This window comes from Sander lucioperca, chromosome 17, assembly GCF_008315115.2.
Source record: "Sander lucioperca isolate FBNREF2018 chromosome 17, SLUC_FBN_1.2, whole genome shotgun sequence".
In the NCBI taxonomy this organism is placed as follows: Eukaryota; Metazoa; Chordata; class Actinopteri; order Perciformes; family Percidae; genus Sander; species Sander lucioperca.
This window is the reverse complement of record NC_050189.1, coordinates 21938710-21966638: the sequence shown is the minus strand read 5'-3', so window position 1 is coordinate 21966638 and position 27929 is coordinate 21938710. Positions and strand designations below refer to the sequence as shown.

General features: G+C 40.4%; 1 protein-coding gene and 4 long non-coding RNA genes across 5 annotated transcripts in view; 3 read left to right on the top strand and 2 right to left on the bottom strand.

Annotated features, from left to right (window-relative positions):
• Positions 1-27929, bottom strand: part of LOC116060888 (muscle M-line assembly protein unc-89-like) — a 295447-nt gene that overhangs the window by 56876 nt on the left and 210642 nt on the right. The gene's annotated exons all lie outside the window — the stretch shown is intronic.
• LOC118493576 overlaps positions 1-27929 on the top strand; it is a 328097-nt gene that overhangs the window by 105188 nt on the left and 194980 nt on the right. The gene's annotated exons all lie outside the window — the stretch shown is intronic.
• Positions 1-27929, top strand: part of LOC118493574 — a 208194-nt gene that overhangs the window by 56082 nt on the left and 124183 nt on the right. The window lies entirely within an intron of this gene.
• LOC118493598 lies at positions 28-19296 on the top strand. Its single transcript, XR_004895545.1, has 3 exons — positions 28-42; positions 13103-13107; positions 18951-19296. It is a non-coding gene; the product is annotated as an uncharacterized LOC118493598 (long non-coding RNA).
• Positions 4300-27869, bottom strand: LOC118493595. Its single transcript, XR_004895542.1, has 3 exons — positions 27564-27869; positions 8302-8307; positions 4300-4312 (listed from the first exon to the last, which is right to left on the bottom strand). It is a non-coding gene; the product is annotated as an uncharacterized LOC118493595 (long non-coding RNA).

Sequence of the window (27929 nt, the reverse complement as noted above, 5' to 3'; positions counted from 1 at the left end):
GCATTTACAGTTAAAATGAAAGTCTTTAAGTCAAAATTAAGAGTTTGGAATGTTACAAACTCCAACACAAAACTTGCTTTAAGCAATTATTTAATAAATGAGAAACTTTGAACATAATCCCCAGTAACAGAGTCAGATAGTGTTGTGGGGGGGACATGAAGTCAGACTCAGTGGTGAGTGAATCTGAAGCAAAGGGACAGACACAGAGCTGTAGCCGAGCCAAAGTAGAACACTTTTTAATTCATTAACTTTATCAGTTATTAGGCAAATAAAACGCTGATACAGATGATCTGAAAACTGTCAAACAACATCCCGATAATCAGTCTATACCTAGAAAGAAATACAAGATGAAAGGAAAACTGATATATCTATAGTCTGGTTTTTATAGTTTACAATTATGATAATGTCATTTTTAAAGATTGTGTAAATGATGTAAAGCCTGTTTTTAGCGTGTTCTTTTTATTTATTATTTAAACTTTGAACCAAACCAAACTCCAACTAACCAAAGTGTCTTATCTCTTCAGTTCTGACCTCACTGCTGAGCTGCCCAACAAACCAAGGTCAGTCCACTGTTTTCTTGATAGAAAAGGTCTTGTTTAGAGTACTTTTAGGACAATAAAAGGCTATTATGAGCGTTCAAGTTGAGACAGTGCTCGAATTATCTTTTTGTCTTTACGGGGGTCTCTCTATCTCATAAAAAAAAGTTGGCACACCCTGCACATCAAGACAACACATCACAACAAGGCTATACAATTAAATAGCCTAGGCACGAGTGGCGCTTTTGCCCAGTATATGCGCACGGTAGACCTAGGCTATAACACAACAGACAGAGATCTTTTTTTTTACAGAAATGCATTCCTTTTAATTAATTTCAACATATTATTGATTTTAATAGTACATATTTCATTTCAATTTCGCAATACAAAGAAATAGACTAAACGATTTAGTCTGAGTTATGAAATCAAACGTAACTCATTGACCCAGACCACCGTCTCAGATATCCTCAGTGTCAGACACAATAATGCATGTAGTCTTTAACTTCTACACAGGGAAAATATACTACCTGGCAGAAATGAATAAAGGCGTTGCACAGCCAAACTATGTTCTAGTCTTATAATGTACACGTAGTGATAACAACACCTGGGTGGTCAGTCGTCTGGTGTGTTGAACCGTGGAAATAAATAGACCAACAATTTTGGAATTTGCACTGCGATGTTGTCAGGAAGCCTATTCACTGAATATTCCGCCATTAAAGATTGCATTGTATTGCTAACAGGTGTTTCAAAAATATCTGGGAACTTTTCCGGAGCTCTGAATGGCAGAGGATAGCTACAGATTTATTTATTTATGCATTTATTTATATATGTACTGGTGGTATTTACCTCAAAAGCACATTAAGCTAAAAGCAAGGTGACTTCTTCAGACTTGCGAGTGCTGTCAAATGGATCGTAGCCTATGAGGTTTGCTCACATAGCCTAGTGGTGTGGTGGTGAAGTGCAGTCATGCTGCGTTCATGAGCGTAGGGTAGGCTCAGGTCTACGTCCCGTAGTAGCCTATATTTTATATTTTAATTCTTTCTTTAATGGTAAGAGACCGCACAGGGATGGATAATGAGCGTTGTTTAAGATTAAATTACAATGCCACACATGGCAGACACCTTCAGATGTGAGAGACCTCCTCAGATTTTTGACTTTGTTGCTTGTCACAAACCGGCTCAACCCATGTGACAAAGAGGGGAGACCAGACAGGTTAAAGTGCCAATTAATTGTTTATTTTAAAATAACCAAGATAACTATTAACAAAAGAATCAAAACATTTGTGGAATCAATGGATACCAGAATACCAGATTAAGATTAACCACATCCCTTTGAAACTCTGAGTAGCTTTAATGTACAGATACTTGTTGTGGGCAACAGTAGAAAACGAGAAAGGTAAAGATGAAAAACATCACACACAATGAGGTTAAGATATTGGAGCATCCTGGGAGAAAACATGAAGGAAGGTTTCCCAGCTTAGATCAATTAGTGCAGCTTAGTGTAAAGAAATGAGCTGATTCCTTAAGTTTCTCAGATAATTAATATGAAGTATCAGAGGCCCAGTCACGCTTTGTCCAAAGCAGTGCTTGTCACAGTAACTTTGATATATTTTTTATTAACGTGTCATGCCACTAAGTGGCCCATCCCACACGGAATTACATGACACCCATATAAAAGTAATTTCATTCACAGCTTCCAGTCCAATGTCCACACATAGCATACTCTACTCTGCACTAAATGCAATAAAGAATGAAGAAAACATATTACAGCAGCCCCAACACAATAATGTAACCCCATACATTGTTAACTAGACATTCTGTACCAAAACTACAAACACAAAAAAAATTATAATTATATTAATTATATATTATAATAAATAAATAGGTAAATATATGTCACTACCAGACAGAGAATCATCGATACAAAGCAGTCTTCCTTTTAGCCCATGCTTGTTCTAAAAAGTATAAAACATGTTTTATGTTCAAACACCCAAACTAACTGATGTATATCCTGCCTCATCTCTTTTACTTTAACTTTGTTAAATAATTGCAATCTTAAATCATGATAATATGGACAATACAAAGCAAAATTAACTTCATTTTCGATTTCATTGAGATCCCATAAATAACAGTCTGTCTTCCTCACTGGTGCCCGACCAACGTCCTGTTTCAATATGGAGAGGGAGTATTCCAGACCTGGACTGAGCACACACAAATCTTTTCACCTCGGACAGATTCAATTTTACATTTTTCTTAATACCAAAAAATTTTTCATCAAACTAGAAGTTCTAAGTTTTGGTTTGTTCTAAATCTCAGCAGCTCATTTCTCTTTAAACTGGTGAAATACAGTGTCAGGTAGCAGTAATAATCAACTAGTTTTTCAACCACATTCTTCTCCCTCCTCCCTCCAGCCTCTCTGACTGTGAGTCCCAGCAGCTCTCAGCTGTTTAAAGATGACTCTGTCTCTCTGAGCTGTGAGGAGGACGACAGCTCTGCTGGATGGACTCTGAGGAGGAACACAGACAAAGAAACCAGGACTCAGTGTGGAGATGGCTGGGGAAGACCTGCTGGTTCTTCCTGTAAAATCGGCTACATGATCCCAGGGGACAGTGGAGTTTACTGGTGTGAGTCCAGAGAGGGAGCAACCAGTAACAGCATCAACATCACTGTCATTGGTAAGATCAGACTGTGGAGTCAGTATTGATGAAGCTGTGTGTGAATGGATGACATGCTGTAGTTTGTCTCTGTGTTGAGGTGGACCAGTGATCCTGCAGAGTCCTGTCCTCCCTGTGACGGAGGGAGAAGACCTCACTCTGCACTGTAAAACAGAGAAGTCCTCCAACCTCCCAGCTAGTTTCTATAAAGATGGTTCCTTCATCAGGAATGAGCCTGCAGGTCACATGACCATCCACCATGTTTCCAGGTCTGATGAAGGCCTCTACAAGTGTTACATCAGCAGTGTTGGAGAGTCTCCATCCAGCTGGGTCTCTGTCACAGGTGAGGAGGTTACCTTTGATTTCAGGAGTTCATTCATCCTGATATTCAACTGACAGCTGATTCTCTCTACAGAAAAACCTACGACTACAAGCCCTCCTATGAGCTCTCTGGCCACTGACAACACAGACCCACCAACCTCTGCAGCTCCGCCCTCGGCCTTAGACCCCCTCCACCTTCTCTTAAGACTAGTTGTCCACCTGGTGGTGTTCTGTCCGTTCTGCATCTCCACTTTCATCATGGTGTCTTTATATCGACACAGGGCAGCAGGTAACACTGAATCATTAACTGACCTTATGATCAAACAATCAATCTCACACCACCACTCAGGTGTTGATCAGTTAACAGCTGATCAATTATCTACATTTTCTGCCTAACCTGCTCTGACTGTAGGAAATGACCTGCCTGTCTCCGTGGTGATGACCCCTCCCACCCAGGCTGAGGAGAGATTGGAGATTGAAGACTATGATAATGTCACCACGGAGCATCACTTCTGAATTGATCTGAAAAGAAGCTCAAATGTTTCAAGTCCTCATCAATCAGAAAGAGTGGAAGTCTCAGAAATCTTCCCTGTGGATCTCCACATGTTCTAGTTTGACCTGTAGATGGAGGATGTTAACCAATTTAGTTTTTAGTCCAAAGATTTGCGATGAAAAGAGTTTAAACGTCAAGCTATTTGTAATGCTCCAGTCTGCAGCGTTTTTGAAACCTGTTAGTTTCCACCAATGAGATGAGACACTGTCTCCTCTCCATTGAGATGACTCTGGGCCGCTCATTGAGCCTCTGTCTAAAATTCTGCCTCTGTCTAAAATTCTGCCATTTCCAACCGCTGAGAGTTTGAAACATAGAAATGAAATGGATCATTTCATTTCTATAGTTTGCAGCTGATTTGACTGTTCCAAAACCAGCCTCTGAAAACGTAACCATCTGAGTCCCAGCGACACCATCAGCTTGTTTTAGTCGAGCTGAAACAGGCCGCTTCAGAAGTAAAGGTTTCTTCTCGTTGCAAACGTTGCTCTGAACTGGACTTTAGCAGCAGATAGTGGTTCAGGTTCTGCTGTAAGTCGTGTTTTTGTTCATGTCGTAGATGCCAAGTTTTTAATCTTTTCAGATAAAATAAAATAAAATGATGAGCATCTTTTCTCTCTGTGCTTTGTTCCAATGTGATCATAACTATAAAGAGGAAGGAGGAGGCTTTTACTGGCTGTCCAACTGCTGTTGATCCTCACCAAGAGAAGAACCTCATCAACTCTGACATCACAATTCAACATGGCTGCTCTGAGCATCAACAGTAGTGAGAGCTGTGTGAATATACTGTTTATTAGCACTTCTGTTTTATATCTTGGATCAATAAAGTCTCATCTTTATCCACTTTAATACATCATAGATGATTCATAATATTTTGTATAATTAATATGAATATGCAAAGTAACTAAAGCTATACAAAATAGAAAAGTAAAGACGTACAATAGGCAAGTAGGAGAAAATGAAAATACTCAATTAAGTAAGTACCTTACAGTTGTATTGAAGTACGGCATAGTTACTTTCCACGGCTGATAAAATGCAATGGTATTCACGTGCATCAAGCCTAAACATTAATTCACGACATGTTTCTATCTGTCAGCAGCTCGGACACACTGCTGCCCGCGCTGACGTACCGTCACCTGTTGGGACACAGATGTTGTCCGTACCGTCAGCTCACTTCAACGCAGCGTAATAACTCCTGAAAATAATATCCATCTCGCAAATGTATCTGTCTCTGCAGTCATCTCAACCATCAAATACAGCAACAGGAAATAATACTCACGGCTTTTTTTTCCTGTAAAGAAATGTTTTGCGGTGTTGGTGAATTCTTAAAAAAACAAAACGCCACTAAATGTTGCGTTAAAATGCGTTGTAACTTGCGTTACTGAGATTGTAACGGGTATAATGTTACCAAAATTGAAAGCGTTATATTACTGCGTTACAGCAAAAAGGAATACATTACTGTAAATGCGTTACTTTTGTAACGCGTTACTCCCAACACTGTTTACTGCAACCTATTAACCTTCAACTGAGAGGTTACACAATAAAATACCTTACAAACCTCCCCTCCTCCGAAAAGAAATGTCCCTGTTTCTAAATACTAACAGCCAGAATATGAAGTATAAAGAAACAACAGCAAAACGCATACACATAACCACAAAATAATAAATTAAATAAAAGATAAATCCCATTTGTAACAGCATGCAAATTGCAGTCACCTCAAACACCGAGTCAACATGGACAATTAAAAACGATAGGTGACAAAGTCCCTGAAACAAACTGGCGGTCTCACAGTCCATCCAAAGCGAGACATAGTCTGTTGTGGCTCACTGGGCTTGTATCCTGAACAGTCTCTGCGCCCCCAACGCCCAGTGGCTCCTCATGTCCGCAGTTCCCATTCTGTATCCCCTCGACCAACAAGGGAAGCATGAAGAGGAGAGGAAGCCAGGAAGTCAAGAGATGAAGCAGCCGGCATCAGTCCAACATTGTAGGGTTTGAGTCTATCATAATGAACAACCTAATCTCGTCCATTAAGGCTTAAAGGACTGCCAATCCAGTAAGTGAGCCCAGGTTCCCCCAGTGGGGAGCAAGCTTTCTGCGGTCCTCAGTGGGGTCATGCAGCCACACCAGATCACCCACTGCATACGGCTGGTGACGGCCGCTCTGTCATAATATAGCTTTGGATTTTCGTGGGCGTCGGCACCATGTTGCCTGGCACTGCCAAAGGCTGTTTCCAGCCTCCCTACCAGACAAGTCACAAAGTCAGCATGAGAGGAATGAAAATCTGAGCTTCCTGTCCGAGACGGCACTAAAAGAGAAATCATATAATAATTAATAATTTATATGATTTTTTTTTGGGGGGGTCGACCTGCAGAGTAGGTACCTGTCCCTTTTAGGTGAGTGTGTCAGGACTAACCTTACCTGGGTAAAGTGTTATGGCTGCTGCTACACTGTGATAATGATTCGGGCCAGATAATCTTTATTGCCATGTCAACACAGTTGATTGGAATTTGTCTTGGTGCTAATCAGGTTTAAAAAAAATGGCAGTACATACACAGGAACATACAGTACATAAAAGACGATCACATAATCATCATTCAAACCAGTAAAAAGCTGTGAAGACCTTGTGCTATTGCAACTTCCCATAAAGTGTCTGGTGCAGTCTATAAAGTGCATTTGAATAGGGTGCATTTAGTCCAGGTTTACTATGCAAGGTGCCTGAGCATTAAGGAGCCTAATAGTGGCAGGGTAAGTACTGTTACTAAGCATTAAGGAACCTAATAGTAGCAGGGTAAGTACTGTTACTGAGCATTAAGGAGCCTAATAGTGGCAGGGTAAGTACTGTTACTGAGCATTAAGGAGCCTAATAGTGGCAGGGTAAGTACTGTTACTGAGCATTAAGGAGCCTAATAGTGGCAGGGTAAGTACTGTTACTGAGTATTAAGGAGCCTAATAGTGGCAGGGTAAGTACTGTTACTGATCATTAAGGAGCCTAATAGTAGCAGGGTAAGTACTGTTACTAAGCATTAAGGAGCCTAATAGTGGCAGGGTAAGTACTGTTACTGAGCATTAAGGAGCCTAATAGTGGCAGGGTAGTACGAGTTTAAGGAGCTAATGGGGGGTAGTACTGATCATTAAGGAGCCTAATAGTAGCAGGGTAAGTACTGTTACTGAGCATTAAGGAGCCTAATAGTGGCAGGGTAAGTACTGTTACTGAGCATTAAGGAGCCTAATAGTGGCAGGGTAAGTACTGTTACTGAGCATTAAGGAGCCTAATAGTGGCAGGGTAAGTACTGTTACTGAGTATTAAGGAGCCTAATGGTGGCAGGGTAAGTACTGTTACTGATCATTAAGGAGCCTAATGGTGGCAGGGTAAGTACTGTTACTGAGTATTAAGGAGCCTAATAGTGGCAGGGTAAGTACTGTTACTGATCATTAAGGAGCCTAATGGTGGCAGGGTAAGTACTGTTACTGAGCATTAAGGAGCCTAATAGTGGCAGGGTAAGTACTGTTACTGAAGCTGGATGTTCTGCCTCTGAGACTTTGACCTCTCTTTCCAGAGAGCAGTAGTTGGAAGAGGGACCTGGCAGGGTGGGAGGGGTCGTCTAGCACTTTCTGCGCCTTGGGCTGGTCCACGTGGCGTAGATAGAAGCTACAGATGGGATGGCATGACCTATAATTTTGGTGGTGCCAAGAAATTTAAAACTGGACACTCTCTCCACTGAGGGGAGTGAACTAACCTGTTTTTCCTAAAATCTATGATCAATTCTTTTGTTTTGTTAACATTTTAAAATAGCTTGTTCCTCTTACACCATAGGCGGCCACTTCAGATCTGTAGTTTGACTCACAACTGTCACTAAACTGGATAAAATAGTCCCCTCTCTGAGACAAATCCAAGGAGATTCTTTAACCCACAGTTTGTAATTTGCCACAAATTAATACGTCTTTTGACTGAAAAATCATCTTCTTCTCCTCCATACTATAGACCTGTCAGTGTCTGAGCTCTGATAGAGATGCTGAGTGAGTTCATGACTTCCCAGTGAAATGATCCTCTGGAGAATGGAGTGAAGCTGCCTCCTGCTGGCTGTCTGACTGCATTACAGCTTTCATCAAAGCCTCGGCACATGATTGGCTCAATGTATGTATCAGCTAATCTTTAGTTATTAACACTGGACACTAACATATATGTGTTTATGTGAGAGAGCGGGGGGGGTAACAGTTAACCCTCCTGTTATCCTCAAATGTACCAACATCTGTTATCAAGGATAACAGGAGGGTCAATTAGCTCAGGCTCCACCCACCCAGCACACTAGGTGACACAAATCAAACACACCTGCTGCCATGTTACTTCACCAACAGGTGCATGCTGGTTGTAGCTAACATGCTAAATGCTAACATGCTGTGTCTCATTTGCTGTGTGTGTGTTTTAGTGAACAAAAGGGCACAAGCTTAAAGTGTCGACATGTCAAATTTAAAATAGAAACAGGAAAGTGACACTACAAAACTGCAGGGTTTCTTTCTGCTGTGTGTGTGTGTGTGTTGTGTGTGTGCGTGTGTTTGTTGTTGCCATGCAGCATAATAATGTTATAAAATGTGTTAATAAACACTTTAAGAGTGTTTCTGAAATTAATTAACTGTTGGTTTGGACACTCTGTGCTGTGATGTTATGCATGTGTGTGTCTTGACATGTTCATGCAGCTTATTTTTTAGCCTAAATGTTACTCTAATACAGTGAATTAAAAACACACCTCTTAAAGAGCTCTGAGCTGTTCCCTGCTGAACTGAGCATGTGTAAAGAAAGAGAAGGAGCTGTGCTGCCACCTGCTGGCTGTCTGACTCAACTGATATGATGCTTTCATCCAAAGACATTTTTACAATGAGCATCTCATTGAATAATCTAAGAATAAGTAGAATAAAGCGTCTGTTTTTAAAGTGTACATCTGTGCATGAATGTGCAGTTACTGTCCAGGGGTGTAAACACTTACAGTTTAAATACAAAAATATGTGTAAGAGGGAAGATAGTAAGGGTGTGTGACCTGGCTGTGTCACATGGCTTCAGATGATGGTTCAGAAAGTAAAAAAGCTAACATGTTTGTAGTGGCCTTCAGCTGTCAGAGTTGGCTTTGACTTCATATATTAACTTCTAGCTGTGTTCTCATTACCGTGACCATCTGCTAGAAGAATTGGGATGTATCCATGGAAGTGTGTGTGCCGTCTGATGGCTTGTATGTTATGAAAGGTTGCCAGTGAAAAATTTAAAGAGGTCTGAGTTTAACAGTGAATATGTCTGGTGTGGAAAAGTCCTGTATATATGCTCATAATGAGCTAAAAAATACAGACCTGAATAAGACTTCTGTGACTTTTAAACTTGTATGTAAACTTGTACAGACTGAATCTTCACCGACTACAGAATCTAACCTCAGATGCTCTGCTCTGTAGCTGTTTCTGATTGGTAGATAGAGAAGCGTGGATCGGTTAGCCACAACCAGAACAAATGTTCCATCTGTCAGCGATGTGAAACCCACAGAACCACACGAGGAAAACAACTGGTGACACCAGAGTTTAATGATCCTGCACAGAAACAAGCTCATAAATACAAAATAAATATCAGTAAATAGTTATTATCATTAGACTCTGTTCAGTAGATATTTGTTGGTTGTTGTGCAACATATTTATTCTGTTTTTCTTATTATATATTCTGCTAAGACACTGCATATATCTGTATCTATATAATTCTTACTACTATTGTGTCACTGCTACTAAATTGAACATATCTGTACATATTGTTCATATTACATAGCCATATTTATTCTGCTCTGCAACATATTTCTCGTCCTGCCTATGCACCACAGGTGTATACTTATATATCACATTGCACTTTTCTGCTTTTTTGCACTTCTGGTTAGACGCAAACTGCAGTTCATTGTCTTTGTACTCTGCACAATGACAATAAAGTTGAATCTAATCTAATTTAATATGAAACAACTATAGAGGAACACATCTATGACTTAAATAAGAAGTATTTGTTTGAACGAAACACATCTAAATAATGCAAACATGCTTAAAATGTGAGTTGTTTGTCTCTTTGTAGCTGCATTAACATCAATCAACATTTATTCTTAAAGTGCTTCACAGCAACCAACAGGTATCCAAAGTGCTTGAAGGACCAAGAATAAAACAACATACCATACAATAAAATGAATAAAACATAAAATACAGTAAAATCTGAAACTGTTGCATAGAAACAGGAGAAATAAAGAGATAATGCTGCAACGCTACTGTGCAGTAAAAGCCATTCTAAGTAAAGAAGTTTTAATTTTGGATTTCAAAAGAGCGACGTCTGTAATGGTGTGAATGTCAGTTGGTAACTTGTTCCAAAGTCTCGTGGCAGCAACTGCAAAAGAGAGATTACCCCCACAGTTTGTACCTCTACCTTGGGACTTCTAAAGCCAGTTGATTGGATGGCCGGACTGACCTTTTTGTGCTTGCAAAGGTTTAAAATCTCCGACAAATACGCCGGGGCTATACAGATGTGTGAGTAGATGTGAGGGTCTCTGGGGACCAGTGATTGGCCGGCTGGACTCCACTGGTTGGACTGGTGTGATGGTGTTCAGGTCTTCCTCAGTGAGGAGTAGAGGACCTCTGGGTCTGCTGGAGACTCTGAACACAAACAGTTCAAACAAAATGAGAAACTGTTGGAGACAAACTCCATCAGCAGACAAACAGCGTTTCTCCTGAAGTCTCTTTTATATAGGCCTTAGTGGTCCCCTAATACTGTATCTGAAGTCTCTTTTATATAGACCTTAGTGGTCCCCTAATACTGTAGCTGAAGTCTCTTTTATATAGGCCTTAGTGGTCCTCTAATACTGTATCTGAAGTCTCTTTATATAGACCTTAGTGGTCCCCTAATACTGTATCTGAAGTCTCTTTTATATAGACCTTAGTGGTCCCCTAATACTGTATCTGAAGTCTCTTTTATATAGACCTTAGTGGTCCCCTAATACTGTATCTGAAGTCTCTTTATATAGACCTTAGTGGTCCCCTAATACTGTATCTGAAGTCTCTTTATATAGACCTTAGTGGTCCCCTAATACTGTAGCTGAAGTCTCTTTTATATAGACCTTAGTGGTCCCCTAATACTGTATCTGAAGTCTCTTTATATAGACCTTAGTGGTCCCCTAATACTGTATCTGAAGTCTCTTTATATAGACCTTAGTGGTCCCCTAATACTGTATCTGAAGTCTCTTTTATATAGACCTTAGTGGTCCCCTAATACTGTATCTGAAGTCTCTTTATATAGACCTTAGTGGTCCCCTAATACTGTATCTGAAGTCTCTTTATATAGACCTTAGTGGTCCCCTAATACTGTATCTGAAGTCTCTTTCCCGAAATTCAGCCTTGGTGCAGAATTACAGCCACTAGAGCCAGTCCCACAATGAGCTTTCCTTAGGATGTGCCATTACTGTGTCTGTAGCTATTGAGGAGGAGAGAGGGTGGGGGGGTGGCCTTGACCAACTGCCACTTTGCTTGTTTGAAAGCCATGATGTCTCTCTCTCTTTCTCATGGGTGGGCCAAATTCTCTGGGCGGCAAAGCAGAGAAAGGGGAGGTAACCTTTCCCCTTATGACGTCATAAAGGGAAGATTCCAGATCGGCCCATCTGATCTTTCATTTTCTCAAAGGCAGAGCAGGATAACCAGGGCTCGGTTTACACCTATCACCATTTCTAGCCACTGGGGGACCATAGGCAGGCTGGGGGAACTCATATTAATTTTAAAAAACTTTATCAAGTGAAATTTTCATGCCATGGGACCTTTAAAACATGATGATATATGAATATGTAAATAGTAGCTTAGTATTGCAGGGCACCATGAAAGATTACACTACACGTTATGGTAGGCCTAGTTTAATATAAAACTCCATACAGTATATGTAGTCGGGGGTCCCTACTCGTGTCTCTTTCAGGTTAGGGGTCCTTGGCCTAAAAACCGTTGAGGAACCCTGAGCTAGATGATACTGAGATTCTGATAACAGCTGTTCACAACCTGTTATTTTGTTCATTTTGAGGTGTGCTGTTTCAAAGGCTATAAGTTTTCTTTTACTTAATATTCTGATGTACGAATACACAATAAAAAAAAAACTATTTCCTGAAAGAGTCAACAGTGACACGTGACGAGGAAGGAGGTGGGCTTTACTCTGTGTGTCTGGTTAGACGTTAATGTGCTGATCTCAGATGAGCAACATTTCAAATGGAGGAATCATCTCTACAGCTGCTGCTGGGTGAGTTCAACTTAATGTTTCAGGGTTTGTCAGTTGAAATAACAGGAATTCATAATTGAATTTAGAATACTGCTATTGAAAAAGGCATTTGAAAGGGCAATTCACTTCAAAATTCACTTCAAATTGTGCTGGTTGGTAAAACAATGCAAATTAGCAACACAGTCTCACAGCAGTTCGAGAAATGTTCAGGTAATTAATCTATTGATTTATGTACACAGACACGTTTATCTCGTAATATTTATCTAATTCTAACCCTTTTTTAAACAAAATGGTAAATATATTAACACAACTCAAACCCCCTAACCAATTTCTTTTCATTCCCTCTACACTCCCGTTACGTATATTGATTAATACTCAACACATTACTACATAATAATCTGTTCACACAGAAACCATGGGCTTTAGTATTCACTAGGTTCATCACAAGAGCAGGCATGCTTTCTATGCTACTAGTTTCAAGTAAATTATATATTTAGAACTGACTGCACCAAGGAGAGGGACATAGTTTCACCAATAATTTGTTTATTTTGCACATGGCAATATATCACTTTAATTCTAATTTCTGATTATCTTCGTCATCTACGTCAGGTGTTGCTTCTAAAGCCTGGTCCTGTCTTCCAGTTGTAGCTCGTGAGATCTCTGCTGCTCTCTCAGGTGGAGGTCTAACACTTTCATCGGCTGAGTTAAAGGTGAATTATACGAGCCGTATCCAAGGTGGCGCGCGCCATCAAGATGTCAAAATGACGTAATATCCTGCCGGCGCACGCGAGCAGAGGTCGTGCACGGCTCTTTTTTTTTCAACGGCGCGCGACAAAGTGGAAACAGGTGGCCTGAACGAGTTCGCCGGCAACCGGATGCCAAGACCAGGGCATGGAATTAACACCCGACCACCCGCCAAATGCAGGTGAATTTTGCAATTGGCGGGTAACACTGTCAATCTACCTGCCACGTTGGCGGGTAGCCAATGAGCTGGGTAAAATTAATTTCCTTGTTTCTGATATGAAGATGAGATGCTGTAACAACTTTCAATCCTGTCGGCTGTCTGCAGTGGGCAGGGCTGTTTCTCTATTCCCCCGCGACTGACGCACACACACACGCACACACACAAAATCACACACAGTGGATACAGGAAAAAACGCAGATGAGATCTACAGGATGACCTAAATTGAGGACAGCTATGCTCGTTATTGTAAGTGTAATGATAAGTTAAAGTCCAATAAGTACTTTATTAAACCGTATGAATGTGTCCCAGCCCAGGATAGGAAATTAACTAAACAATGTAAAGATTAACAAGCCACTGACAGTGACATATATGTTCATATTTGATTCATTCAATAAATTATTATTTTGTGTCGTAAATCCACCAGCCGTTTTCATATTATACCAACATTTGCAGCGGTTCCTAGGAAATCTCAGCCCAGAGTAATTCCTTAATAGTAATAATTATTATTATCCCCAAAAACAAGTTTCCTTTTTATTTTATTTTTTTTATTTTTAAGAACTATACAAAAAAATTGCAACTTTTTTGCAACAACTCATGTGTTATAGTGCGCATTCACCAGTGTTTTGTTGTTGTTGTGGTGCGCGTAGACTACTCCTGATGTCCTCTCATCTCTTATATGCAGTGGCGTAACGAGACAACACCTGGCCCCTATGCAGGATTATCAAGGCGGGCCCCCCTACTACAGCACGTGATGATGGCCCAATGTCCACGAGTAGGCTACCATCACTAGGACAGGACAGGATCATAGAGACACAGCAATTCCTGTTTTTCACCTTTATGAGGCAGAAAAAACAAACTGGCTGGTAAAAAGTCACTGTGGCAGGTGGATTTAAAAATCCACCTGCCACAGTGGCTGGTGGTCAAAAAAGTTAACTTCATACCCTGGCCAGGACTCTCAGAGTGACTGCAAGTCTCTCTTGTAAACTTACTGGTTAAGATGAGTTCTTTTATGGTGAATGAAAGGCTTGATCCCACCAAGTAGGTCTTCCAATCAAATTGAAGCATTGATGTCAATGCTGCTGCCAGTTCTGCCGTTGTTTACCTTTTTCTTCTTCTTCTAGTCCGTAGAAAAAGCAACGTCTGTAGCCTTTGCTCATTAGCGCCACCGCTGTTCAGGAGAAGACTGCAACTAGTGTCGCGAGCACCAGCGTGGATATAAATAGTCACGACTATTTCATGACGTCACATATGCGCGCGCCAGCTGGGCTGCGGTTACTGTAAAACACGCTTTATGTCTTCTGTGTGTTGCTGCTGGTTTTACCCATGCATTAAGATTTGCTCTTGCAGGGCTCCAGACTAACTTTTTGCCTTGGTTGCACTGGTGCGCCTAACTTTTTTAGTTAGGTGCACCAACACAAAATTTAGGTGCACCCAACATTTTTTTACAAAGTGGGCTAAATGTTCAGTTTTAAGTCAAAGCCACTTTTCACAAGCTCTTTATGTATATATATATATATATATATATATACATATATATATATATATATATATATATATATATATATATCTGAGAAAGCTCCTTCACTTGTTTTCAACAACAATAACAGACTGATTAAAAGAGAGAGACGACGGCCGGGTTCAACTCCGACCTGCGGCCCTCTCCTACATGTCATTCCCCCCTCTCTCTTCCCTTTGATGTCTTCAGCTTTCCTATCAAAATAAAGGCCGAAATTTACAAAACAGACAGAAAGACATAGCCAGAAACACATTCGCCTGGAGCACGGACCCTTTTTTCCGCCGTTAAACTAGCAAAAGTGGATTCGTACACGTCGTAAACACACCTCCCCAGGCGCTTCACGCCATGCACTTTTAACAAGTCGTTAAAATAGGGCTCTCTATTTTTTGTGAGTTCTTCTGCCTATGGGTGGGTTTCAGTTACTTTCCATGTTGGGAGATTATCTTCATACAGTAGCTGCTCGGAGGCCTGTTGTTGCATCCAGTCTCCTTAGACCAGGAGAGAAGTAAAGGCTTCAAAGTCAGTCTAATATCAACACAATAACTAATCACTTTCTTTTATTTTAATTTCATTTTACTTAGGATTCATTTTAGTCTGGTTGATTTGCATTTGAGTTAAGTTAATGATTACAATTCATGAAATCCTTGTCATGTTACTGAGAGAGTATTTGATGAATTATAATATAATGTTAATTGCAGTGGCATATTCCCTGTTTTGCCAAGGGGACCCTGGTGTCCCTAGACCCAAACACATCCTCCATGCCGTGCAGCAGTCTGTTGTCTGCCCAGGATCCAGCGGTGGGGAGGAGTGCAGAGCAGCACGACGGGTCAGGCTGTAGTCACCGTAACGTTACTCCTGCTGTAGCCCAGAGTAATGTTACCAAACATCGGCAGCAGAGTGGAGCTCTCCATCCACTGCTCGGCAGCGCCCTGCTGCTACTGCACCCCAAAATCCATATCCATTCTCGCCATAAAAGCTTTTTAAGTTTAATGTGACTGTCCTTCAGGGCTGCTACAACAACCTAACTGTTGCGTTTGCTAACGCGAGTAACGTTAGCTAGCTACTACTAGCTGGATAAAAAGGGAAACTTAATTTTAAATTTTAAATTTGGTCTGTGTTTAAAATGACTAAATAAATGTATTTTTATTGATGTGTTTACAATTAAGCTAGTTCGTTATTTGCACATTATAATTTATTTTCTAATATGCTGCTGTATGTATTTCGATCGCTTAACTTAAAGAAAAGTTTACTGCCAGTTAACGTTACCCTTGGAAATTATCATTGAACCAACTCGATGTCAATCTTGTATCCTGATTGTTGATTGGTTAGGGAGGACGTCCTCCCTTGGAGCATCATATCATATTACGTGTTTTGGCCAATGACAGATGAGCATGAAAAAATGAAGTATATTAAATTGATATAGGAGATCCCGCCCTACGATTGTCTACAGTAGAAGAGGACAGCAGAGTTCTTCCTCCCCTGCCTCCTCTGGCTCCAAGACTCCCTTCTCACCTGTAGGTGTCGCTGTTGAGGCTTTTAAATCAGAACCTTAATAATGGATTCATTCCAAAGAAGAGAGACATTTTATTTTACAAGTTATACTGAAATTTCATTACGGTTTATATCAACCAATTATTATTTTGTTAATACATTTTGATATCCCTTTTGCCTCTCAATAATAGAGGAGGAGCAACCTCCTCTGCCTCTATGGACCTAGAAACCCCACCAGACTCCTGGAGAGGCAGACTGAAGTAGTGACCAGATGTGACCACGTGACATTACCACTACTTTTCTTCTAGTAAGTAAAACATGACACTTAAAGGCTCTGCCCGATATTTGGTCCTAAATAGAGTTTGGTTTTGTATAAATAAAGTATAGTATATTTTGGGTTTAATACGACAATATATGCAATTTGTAGTTACAGCATGGTGTCTAAATCTTCGTTTTTTGTCTAATAAAGACCACATATTTGTGAGATTACTTTATTAATTTACTCCATTTACATTGTGTCCCAAAATCACTATCAAATAAATTCTTAAAAGAGTTTAACAGTGGACAATGACGGCCCATAACATGACTACTTCATACTATATGTAGAATTTGTTCTAGAAGTTTGGATGAAACATTTCTGGCTAAAAAAACTCTCCTGTTTGTTGTTGCAGTGACAGGAATGTCCTGCAGGGGCTGTGAAGCACCCCAGCCTGTTAAATGTGACCCATATGCTTATTGTTACAGTCAAAATTAACTTTTTCTTCCACCAGCCAAATGTTTAGTGAATGTAGAAATTGTACCAGCCACTAAGTAGATTACCATTGTTATTTACTGGTGAGTGAAGCAAATCTACCAGCCACTTGCATATTTTACCAGCATTTAGCTGGTAGATGGTGCTAGTTTTGAACCCTGGTTACAGTCAATGCCCATACCTGATGTTTAAATCTTTTACCCATTTTTATACTGCTGAAAATAATAACATTATTATAACAGTGTCCCTAAACACAACTAACGGAACACAACTGTCAGGCCTTGGGAGAAGATTTATTACACATAAATTTACATGTGAAATTACTAATTCTTTTTAGCTACCTCAGGGCTCTATGCTTATTTTAGAGGCACCTATGCCCCCAGAGCCCCCCTTTTTTAGGAATCATATTAATGCATCTCATTTTTAACATTAAAAACAAGATTAAACTAAGAGAATACTAAAGAGTTTCAGGATGTATTTGGGACATGACAAATGACAGGAATGCACTGTGCCTGATCTGTTCTAAAAAAAATATGGTCTGTTAAATTTTTAAGCTTTGCAATTAGGGTTAACGTTTGAAGCATTTTATCCTTTTTGAAACCATTCAAATCCTTTATTGACTCCATTTAGGTTTAGTGTTCAACTTTTGAAGACATTAAAGCATTAAAAGATTCCTGAAATGAAAAAGTTTAGAGTGGCAGTCTACTTACTTTTAAAGGGCAACTATTATATAGCATTTTCAGGATTATACTTGTATTTTGTGTTTGTACTAGAACATGTTTACATACTTTAATGTTTCTCATTCTGCCCATGGCTGCAGACTGTATATAAGAGTGGACCAACAGATCCTGTTACTCTGGACGGAGACCAGTGAAGGATATTAGAAGATCTTTCCCGGTGATGGCTGAGCGTTACTGAGCAGCCTCCAACTGAGCTTGAAGACGTAGATGTGACGTGAGCAACCTGTCTGAAAGTTGGAAGTCTTCTGGTAGCTGTGCCAAGAGAAATCTCAATCATTCCCAATCTAGCAGAGACGGAGAGCGTAGGTATATGTAAGGAGATAACATAAACACAGGCTAATTATTGATCACTAAAATGATAGTTAACATTAGTAATTAAACTTAAACAGCTAATGGAAGTCCAAACTGCCTGAGAGCTTCTCCTGTACTATACGGTAATTCCTCTACTATGAGACAGTAAGTCGCGTGGTTATGACACAATCGTTAGCCTATTTTTATAAAAACGTCTGCTACGGAGCCATAACGTGAGGTACAAGGTAATGGAGCCTTTTATACATTGTTGTGTTTCTTTAGAAATAAACAACGGACAAATAGAGTCTTTAAACTCTTCAGATGTAAAGTTATTCTCTGTCAAAGTGACGCCAAAATGAATGGCAGTCAATGGGATGCTAACGGGGGGTGATCGCTTGTAGCATTAAAATGGCGCCATAGGAGGTTCGCGGTCCGAGGAGAAGCTTACCCCCTTGGTATTCTCCCTCTGTACGAGATGCTTTGTAGGAGCGCCTATTTCTTTAAGCCCCCCTCCCAAAAAAGCCCATTCTCCTCTGATTGGCCAGAGTGCTTCCTGGAATCATAGCTCCGCTGCAGCCTTGCTGTTGTTATAGAGCTCAACAGTCCCGCCCACAGCAGGTTCCGGAAGTAAAAATACAATGCAATTTCTCCATTGACAAATTGGAGTATAAGACATAAAATCGTAACCGTCGATGGTAGACTTAAAACCAGCATGCCGACATGACTCAGTGATTGTATATGTCATGGGACACCAACCTTGTTTAGAGATAAATGTCTTTTATTTGCGATGTCTTGGATAAGTACTTCATTACCCACAATCCTGAACAATCCCACAATCCCACAGTGATGCCTCTGATTGGTTGAACTCATGCTGGTGAGAATTAAGGATTTATAGCTACTGAGTACAGGAAAAACAAAGAATGTTTTAACATATGGATAAAAGAGGTAGTGATTGAGGGAAAGAATGCAAAAACACAATACACCAATGACCTCCTCATCAGTTCTACAACCTAACCAAAGCCCATATTCTGAGCTTTCTCTAAAAACCAGGAATACAAGCTGGAAAAACGGAGGGACGAAGAGGACAGACTCAACTCTCGGACGGGACCGCCAGCATCCGTCACACCTACATCGGGTGGAAAGACCAACGAGTATGTGAGAAAACCATGTTTGAAGCATTTGTCTGCATGTTACAACAGGCTGGTGGGCAACATATGGAGCACAAACCCAAAAAAGGCCACGTCCACGAAGGACGTGGTCGAGCCAGAGAGGCCCCAGACACGGCAGAGGAGGCCGAGGCGGGTACCGTGGACAAAATGATGAGCCCTACAATCCAGACCAGTGTTTGTACTGCAAGGACTTTAGACATTGGGTATGTAACAGCCCGAAGAAAAAGCAAAAACCACCTCAGACAGAGAACAACACACCTCTGATTTACTGAGTCCAAACACTGATGAGGTAGGCTACTGCAACCACACACACACTCGCTTCATGCAATGAAGAAATGCTTTGCACTGATACACTGTTTTTTTTGCTATTAGGGACAATTGATAGGGTAGAAAGTTCTGAAAATAATCTAAAAAGTTAAACCAACTGTATGTTATCTTCTGAAACCTACAAGAAAATGCCTACTACTGAGTGTAAAGTTAAAGGGGTTCCACTCACTTTTTTTTTATTTACTCTGGTGCTACAAACTTGATTATTAGAGCTAAAGATTTGACACTGAAGCTTAGTGGTCATTCTGAAGTCCAAACTGAAAAATCTTGATGTTATATTTGATAATAACATGTACTTGGATCAACATATTAAATCTCTGACCCGCACATGTTTTTTTCAATTAAGGAATATTGCCAAACTTAGAGGAGCTGTTTCACATTCTGAGCTTGAGATGATCATTCATGCTTTTATTTCATCTCGGCTTGATTACTGCAACTCTATTTTCACCTGTCTCAGCAAATCATCCCAGGACTGTCTACAAATAGTCCAGAATTCTGCTGCAAGGCTGCTGACCAGGTCTAGCAGGATGTCGCACATCACTCCGATTTTATACTCATTACATTGGCTTCCGATTAACTTCAGGATCAAATTTAAAGTTTTGGTTCTGACTTATAAAGCTTTGCATGGTCAGGCTCCAGTGTATATCTCGGACCTGCTCCATTCGTACACTACGAACAGGCCCCTCAGGACAACCAGGGATTACTGGTTGTCCCACGCACCCGTTTAAAAACTAGAGGTGACCGTTCCTTTGAAGCGGTGGCTCCAAACCTGTGGAATGCTCTTCCAATTGTCTTACGTTCTGCAGTCTCTGTTGAAGCTTTTAAAAAGCAGCTGAAGATGCACTTGTTTAAATTTGCTTTTGATTCATGTATATAAAAATGTATATATTTTCTTTTTTTTTAATGATTGTTTTTTGTCTTTTAGTCTTTTTAGTTTTACAACTTACTATGTTTTGTACAAATGTTTATCATGTGAAGCACTTTGTGACTTTGTCTGTGAAAGGTGCTATATCAAATAAACTTATTATTATTATTATTATTATTATTATTATTATTCTATTTGGTCAATTGGGGCTACAGGTCAAGCAGTAAAAGAACATTTCTCTGTTCCTTTCTCATGTACATGGGAAACTGAAGACAGCTCAGTTTTTTTGGTGTCTGATTTATGTCCACTTAATTTGCTTGGTTGTGATTTAATGTGCACTTTTAACATTGTTTTAACCTCAACACCTGACGGATTGAGAATTTCTCGTAATGATGCATCTGACATAACTACATTTGTTAATTACAGTGTGGCTAAAATGTCCTCACTGAGGCGGCGTCTGTAATCAGCCCTGCCTCTGACTGTATGACACCTGACAACTTGCATTGCACAGCTCATGTTACTACAGGGCCTGATGAAGAATGCTCAAAACGGTTCTTTAGAGACATAAATGACAGTTTGACAACCTCACATCTGATTTGGACTGATACTGACTGTGTTGTAGCTGCATGCTTGACTGACAACCAATATCATTTTTTTTAACTGCTCAACTCCTTGTGTGATCTTTTTTTTTCTCCATCTCTCAAGGTTTGAGCACCTGCTTTTTCCTGTTTTTTTTTATTATTATTATTGGTACAGTGCTGTTTTCATCAAGTGTGATGGGGTCTACCACATCTGGGGGTTGCTGGCTGACAGGTGGGGATCTCTCCTTCCTTATCGAGGCCACATTGTGGAGCACGACACAGGCTGTCACTATTTGACAAGCCCGGTCTGGAGCCACTCGGAGGCCACGCAGGCAGTTAAAGCGGGCTTTAAGGATGCTAAAAGTCATCTCTATCCTGACCCTTGTTCTGGTAAGGGCCACATTAAAGGCATTCTGTGGCCCTGTGTTTGGGTCAGGATAGGGGGTCATCAAAAAGGGCTGGCAGGTGTACCCTCGGCCCCCTACCAGCAATCCACTGAAGAGCCCTGAAGATTAATATTAGCATAATCAGTATTACACAATGCAATACAAAATGTTACTTACAATTGCCATACCTTGCTCGAATCTGTGGCACAGTGCAGACTCCCTAAAGATCCGGGAGTCATGGACTGACCCAGGCCACTTTGCCTCAGTGCTGGTGACCAAGCATTGATGGTCACAAGTCATCTGCACAAGCATCTTGTGTTAAGAATCCATCCACATAACAGTATTAATGTGAGGGAAACATCAATGTGCATCAGAAGGACTCCTCATTTACCAGTATGACCAAACATGTGTAGCCTATCCTTTATGCTTTACCTCAATGTTGATGCTGTGGAATGACTCACAATTAATGAAATCAACTTCATTCTCCCCCAGCGATGCAGAAATGGGGATATGGTTGCAATCTATGGCACCAATCACCCTCGGGAAGCCTAAGGAGTATGATGGATTTCATATGCAGCAGTGAACATCATGGGGCCTAGATTATTTATAAATGTCTGTGAGCGCACAGCTTTGATGTGTCTCATTGGCAACATACGGCTCAAGAAGCTGACAAAGATTCATAATTCCCTCTGCTGAGAATCTATATCTTTCATAAAGATACTCATCAGGGAATGCCTAAAGGTTTTGTCGGTCTCTAAATGTTCTGGCTCTTCTGAGCGCACCTCTCACTATCCACGCACCAAGCTCCACCGGATCTTCTAAGAACGCTGACGCCGCTATCATGAATAGGTCAGTGGGCGGTGCTTTAACACCGATTGATCTCTAATCTCCAACATAACCTGCTCCAGAGCAGGTTAGGTGTTCAGCATAAGTTACCACGGCGATTAAACCCGGTAACAAGTGATCCACCAATGTGGTACAGAAAACCCTGGGTTGAACCTGAAGTTACCTCGTTAACCCAAATCTTGATTCGTAGTCCAGGCCTCTGTAGGATTTGGATTTGTTGCAGTGCCCCTGTTTTCAACCATTAAGTGAAGGAGGAAGTTATCGCATCTATTTCTTTTTTCTTTTATTTTGAACAAAAATTATAACTAAAATACAATATAAAAATACGAGAAGTGTGTTGCAACATACAAAAGGAAAAATATTGATGAGTAAAGACAAAAAGTGATTTATTCTCTGAATGCATCTGCATCATTTGTCTTTGAGCATTAAGATTTACAGTAATGTAGAAAATGTTGTTTTAAAGCCTGAAAATCAGTTGGTGTTCTGCAGCTGCACAGCATTGTGGGAGTGTTTTATTTGGATCACTGAGCATGCTCAGTGTGGAGCTGTTGGAGACAAATCATCAACACCAGACTGGTAGAGAGAGACTGAGATTAATTGTTGAGTGTGTGTAAGGTCAGTGATTCAGAGTGTTTCCTGTGAGGACAGTGGAGATGCAGTACTGACAGAACACCACCAGGTGGCAGACCAGACCAGTCTCAACACAAGGTGGAGGGGGTCTGAGGTTGGTCAGAGCAGTTCTAACACCCATTTCCTCTGTGTAGGGTGGTGTAGCAGCCGCGTGGTTTCTCCTCCTGCAGTTAGCAGCTCAGTTAGTCTCTTGTTAGTTTATAATCACAGAGATGAATGTTGTTGATGAAATATTGTTAATGAAGATTATTTCCATACGTCATCAGATAGGAGTTATCATTTCCCTAAAGGTACAGACTTTGTCTTTGTATCTAAAATCAGTTTATTGTCATAAACACACATGTATCAGCTGTTTGTTGGATCTGCAGACAGAAACAGCTGATCATCACCAGTCACAATGACCACACACACACACACACACACACACACACACACACACACACACACACACACACGTGTTGCATCGTATTCATGTTCTTTTACATTCAGGTGTGGATCGTTGCTTATTTTTCATCTCAACATTTAGTTTTTCGTTTATCTTCACTTCATGTTGTGGTTTAGTGCCTTCTTTTGAAACTTAATTTAAAAATGAATTCATCTGCTTTAATGGAAAAACAAAGAGACCTTTTCTCAAACTGTGTGAAGAGGAAACCACAACACTGGGCCACAGTCACAGAGGAAGGAGGAGGGTTTACTTGAAAGGGAGGAATCTGGAGGAGTCAAGGAGGCCATTTAAGGGTGATGAGATGTACCTTGAGAGACTGGTACACATGCAGACAGGACTTTTGACCACGGTACCATGCTTTATGTTGTTGATCTTTTTGAGTGAATTGGAGGAAAAGACAGTAGACTTATGATATTATATATATTTTATATTTTATATATATAATCTGATATTATACTTACTCTCAAACGTCGCATCAAGTTTTGTTATTTTAATATCTGCCAGTGCGTGTGCGTGTGTGTGTGTGCGTGTGTGTGTCTACATTGAGGGGTGACAGTACCTCAGTCTGCTCTTGAGCAAGGCATTTTAACCCTGAACTGCTCGGGGCCTAATAATAGTGGTTACAAATGATTTAAGGTGTCTCAAGGAACTCAAGACATTTAAAAGTGTAAATAGTACAACATTACTTGAAGTATTAATTGTAAATTAAATTAACTGATTCAACGAACAATACGTTAGGTGGGCTACAAACATTTAAACATGCTAAATGCATATCCTAACATGTAACTATTCCAAGAAAAACAGTTCCTACATTCACACTTCCACAATTCCAGTCTAATTATTAAAAGAAACTGATATTTACTGTTAATAACAAATCAAAGTATCTGTTTTAAACACATTCCCATTTTCTAGAACAAAATGACATAATTCTGTAAGAAATAAAGTCTACATGAATCTTTTCAAAGCCTCTGCACATGATCGGCATCTTTATTAACATTGGACACTTTAGCGTGTGTGTGTGTGTGTGTGTGTGTGTGTGTGTGTGTGTGTGTGTGGTGTGGTGTGTGAGATACCCAGGGTTGAAAAGGTAACATCTACCTTCATTATGCTCAAGTGACACAAATCAAACACACCTGCTGCCATATTACTTCACCAACAGGTGCATGCTGGTTGTAGCTAACATGCTAAATACTAACATGCTGATGGATGATCCTCCACTTCAGGTTCAGACAGATGAGTTCAACAACACGCTCTCTGGGATGGATGGTACTGTTCAGAGGAAGGTTGCTAAGAAACGTAGCATTGTGTGTGTGTCAGTGTGCATTAAGGACAAACACTACAGTGGCTCTTTCTGCTGTGTGTGTGTTTGTTTGTGTAGCCTACAAAGCTTAAAAAAGCGTCAACAATGTAATATAAAAACTGTAAAGTTGATGGGAAACGTAGCATTGCGTGTGTGCCTGTGTGCAATACAAATCTGCAGTGTTTCTCATGTTGTCTGTGTGTCTGTGTCTGAAGCTGCTGTGGGGTTAATAAGGTTTAAATATCTCTGTGTTGTCATGCGTCTTAATAATGTTAATAATAATGTTTGTTGCACCCGCCTCGGTGTCCGCCTGTTGTTGGTCATTTTAGTTTTAACGTAAGTTTTCTGCTGCAGAGTGTTTCTGAAATGAATTAACTGTTGGTTTGGACACTCTGGTGTAGTGTTAATTTTGTCACCTATTTTTAATTTAGTCTTAGGCTGCATCTAATTTCTCTGTCTTAGGGCCGTTTCAAATTGTACGTGCAAACGGCAGCGCTGCGCTATGAAACCCATTATTGTCAATGGCTTGCGTGCGTAAGAACTGGTCTGCCGCTGCGCTGAGCAAAGCGCAGCGCAAGCAGCATTTTGCGGCTGGCCGCTCTTGCGTGTGCCGCGGTCAAAGTTCAACATGGTTCAACTTAGACCACGGCACGCGCAAATCACCACCAAATCACTACTGTGTATCCACAATGTCGCATGTACTGCACGTCTGATGTAAACACCGGACGCAGACGTGACGTGCATTCAAATATTGGCGCATGTATGACGTAAATTTGCGCTGAGCCCGGCGGCAAGCACAACAAATATAGTTGGGAATAGGACAACCTAACGGCGAGCGGCAGTATATGCAGCAGTGGACATCATGGGGCCTAGATTATTTATAAATGAAGTTTCAATTTAAGTTATTATTTACCTGCTATTTCATAAAAGCCCTCTTTGATGGACTGCGTGGGAAAGTGCCCTGGAAACACAACAAATGTATTCAGTAGTGCTGTTAAAGCAAGCACCACCTTATGAATTGCGCGGCAGACCGTGTTCTTACTCAGGTTCTCCACATCACCCACACCATTCATAAAAGTGCTGCTGCTCCTGCTCCCGACCAGGTTATGTTAGGTTAGGTGTTCAGCACAAGTTACCACAGCGAGTAAACCCGGTAACAAGTGATCCACCGTCGTGGTACAGAAAACCCTGGCTTGAACCTGAAGTTACCTCGTTAACTCAAATCTTGCTTCGTAGTACAGGCCTCTGTAGGATTTGGATTTGTTGCAGCACCCCTGTTTTCAACCATTAAGTGAAGGAGGAAGTTATCGCATCTATTTCTTTCTTTCTTTTATTTTGAACAATAAATATAACTAAAATACAAAAGTGTGTTGCAACATACAAAAGGAAAAATATCTATTGACGAGTAAAGACATAAAAAGTGATTTATTCTCTGCATTCATCTGCATCATTTGTCTTTGAGCATTAAGATTTACAGTAATGTAGAAAATGTAGTTTTAAAGCCTGAAAATCAGTTGGTGTTCTGCAGCTGCACAGCATTGTGGGAGTTTTTGATTTGGATCACTGAGCATGCTCAGTGTGGAGCTGTTGGAGACAAATCATCAACACCAGACTGGTAGAGAGAGAGAGATTAATTGTTGAGTGTGTGTAAGGTCAGTGATTCAGAGTGTTTCCTGTGAGGACAGTGGAGATGCAGTACTGACAGAACACCACCAGGTGGCAGACCAGACCAGTCTCAACACAAGGTCTGAGGTTGGGGGGCGTAGAAGTTGGTTATAAACCAGCATTTCCTCTGTGTAGGGTGGTGTAGCAGCCACGTGGTTTCTCCTCCTGCAGTTAGCAGCTCAGTTAGTCTCTTGTCAACACAGTCTCACTCCCTACTCGTCAAATGTCTGACGCACGGCCAAACACCCCTGGCGTGAGATAGAGGCCCATCAGATAAACATTCATGTTAATCCCTCACCGTCAGATATAGACAAAAGAAAAGACACGCCCCCTTAACTCGAAATCTGTGGGAGTTTTATTAGTAGTATTTTAATAATAACAGCTGTTCTAATCAACATTATTCACCAGATCTTATCATGGTTTATATATATTTCTTTTAATGTTATTTTTGCGGTCTATTTCTGCCAGGGAAGCTGGATTGCTTTTTTGTTTATTAATATTTTTAAAACTATAACGCTACATCTATCAACATTTATTTAGATGTTATTATGGTATTCATTATTTTTATTTTAATAATATTATTTCGGTCTTATTACCAGTGAAATATTACAGTATGCTGTAATAGAACGTTACGATATGATCCAAGCTGGGCCCTTTCAAAGCCGATATCCCACAATGCAATGTGGGCATTCATTCAGAGAATCGGACAGGAACAAAACTAAGCAACGTGTTGTTGCTGGTGACAAAACCACTGATTAAATATGTACATTGAAGCGACACTGGTGTTAAAGACCTGCTGATCACAGAATCACACCTCTGACCCTCTGCTCTGTAGCTGTTTGTGATTGGTGTAAAAGTTTCCAACCGCTGGCTGATGTCGCAGCTGTTTATAGTCTGCGGTGTGTTTGTTCTCTGTTCTCTGCGCTGAAGAGAAGCGTGGATCGTTTAGCCACAACCAGAACAAATGTTCCATCTGTCAGAGATGTGAAACCCACAGAACCACACGAGGAAAACAACTGGTGACACCAGAGTTTAATGATCCTGCACAGAAACAAGCTCATGAATACAATATATAAATATCAGTAAATAGTTATTATCATTAGACTCTGTTCAGTTGATATTTGTTGGTTGTTGTACAATGTGTGAAACACTTATAGAGGAACAAATCTATGACTTAAATAAGAAGTATATCTTTGAATGAAACACATCTAAAGAATGCAAACATGTTCTTAATTTGAGTTGTTTGTCTCTGTAGCTGCATTTATCTTATTTATCTTTATAATACCAATCAACATGTATTCATAAAGTGCTTCACAGCAACCAACAGGTATCCAAAGTGCTTGAAGGACCAAGAATAAAACAACATACCATACAATAAAATGAATAAAACATAGAATACAGTAAAATCTGAAACTGTTGCATAAAGACAGGAGAAATAAAGAGATAATGCTGCAACGCTACTGTGCATTAAAAGCCATTCTATATAAAGAAGTTTTAAATTTGGATTTAAAAATAGTGACATTTGTAATAGTGCGAATGTCAGGTGGTAACTTGCAGCAACTGCAAAAGAGAGTGAGATCACGGCCACAGTTTGTACCTCCATTCTGGGACTTCTAACGCCAGTTAATTAGATGACCATAATGACCTATTG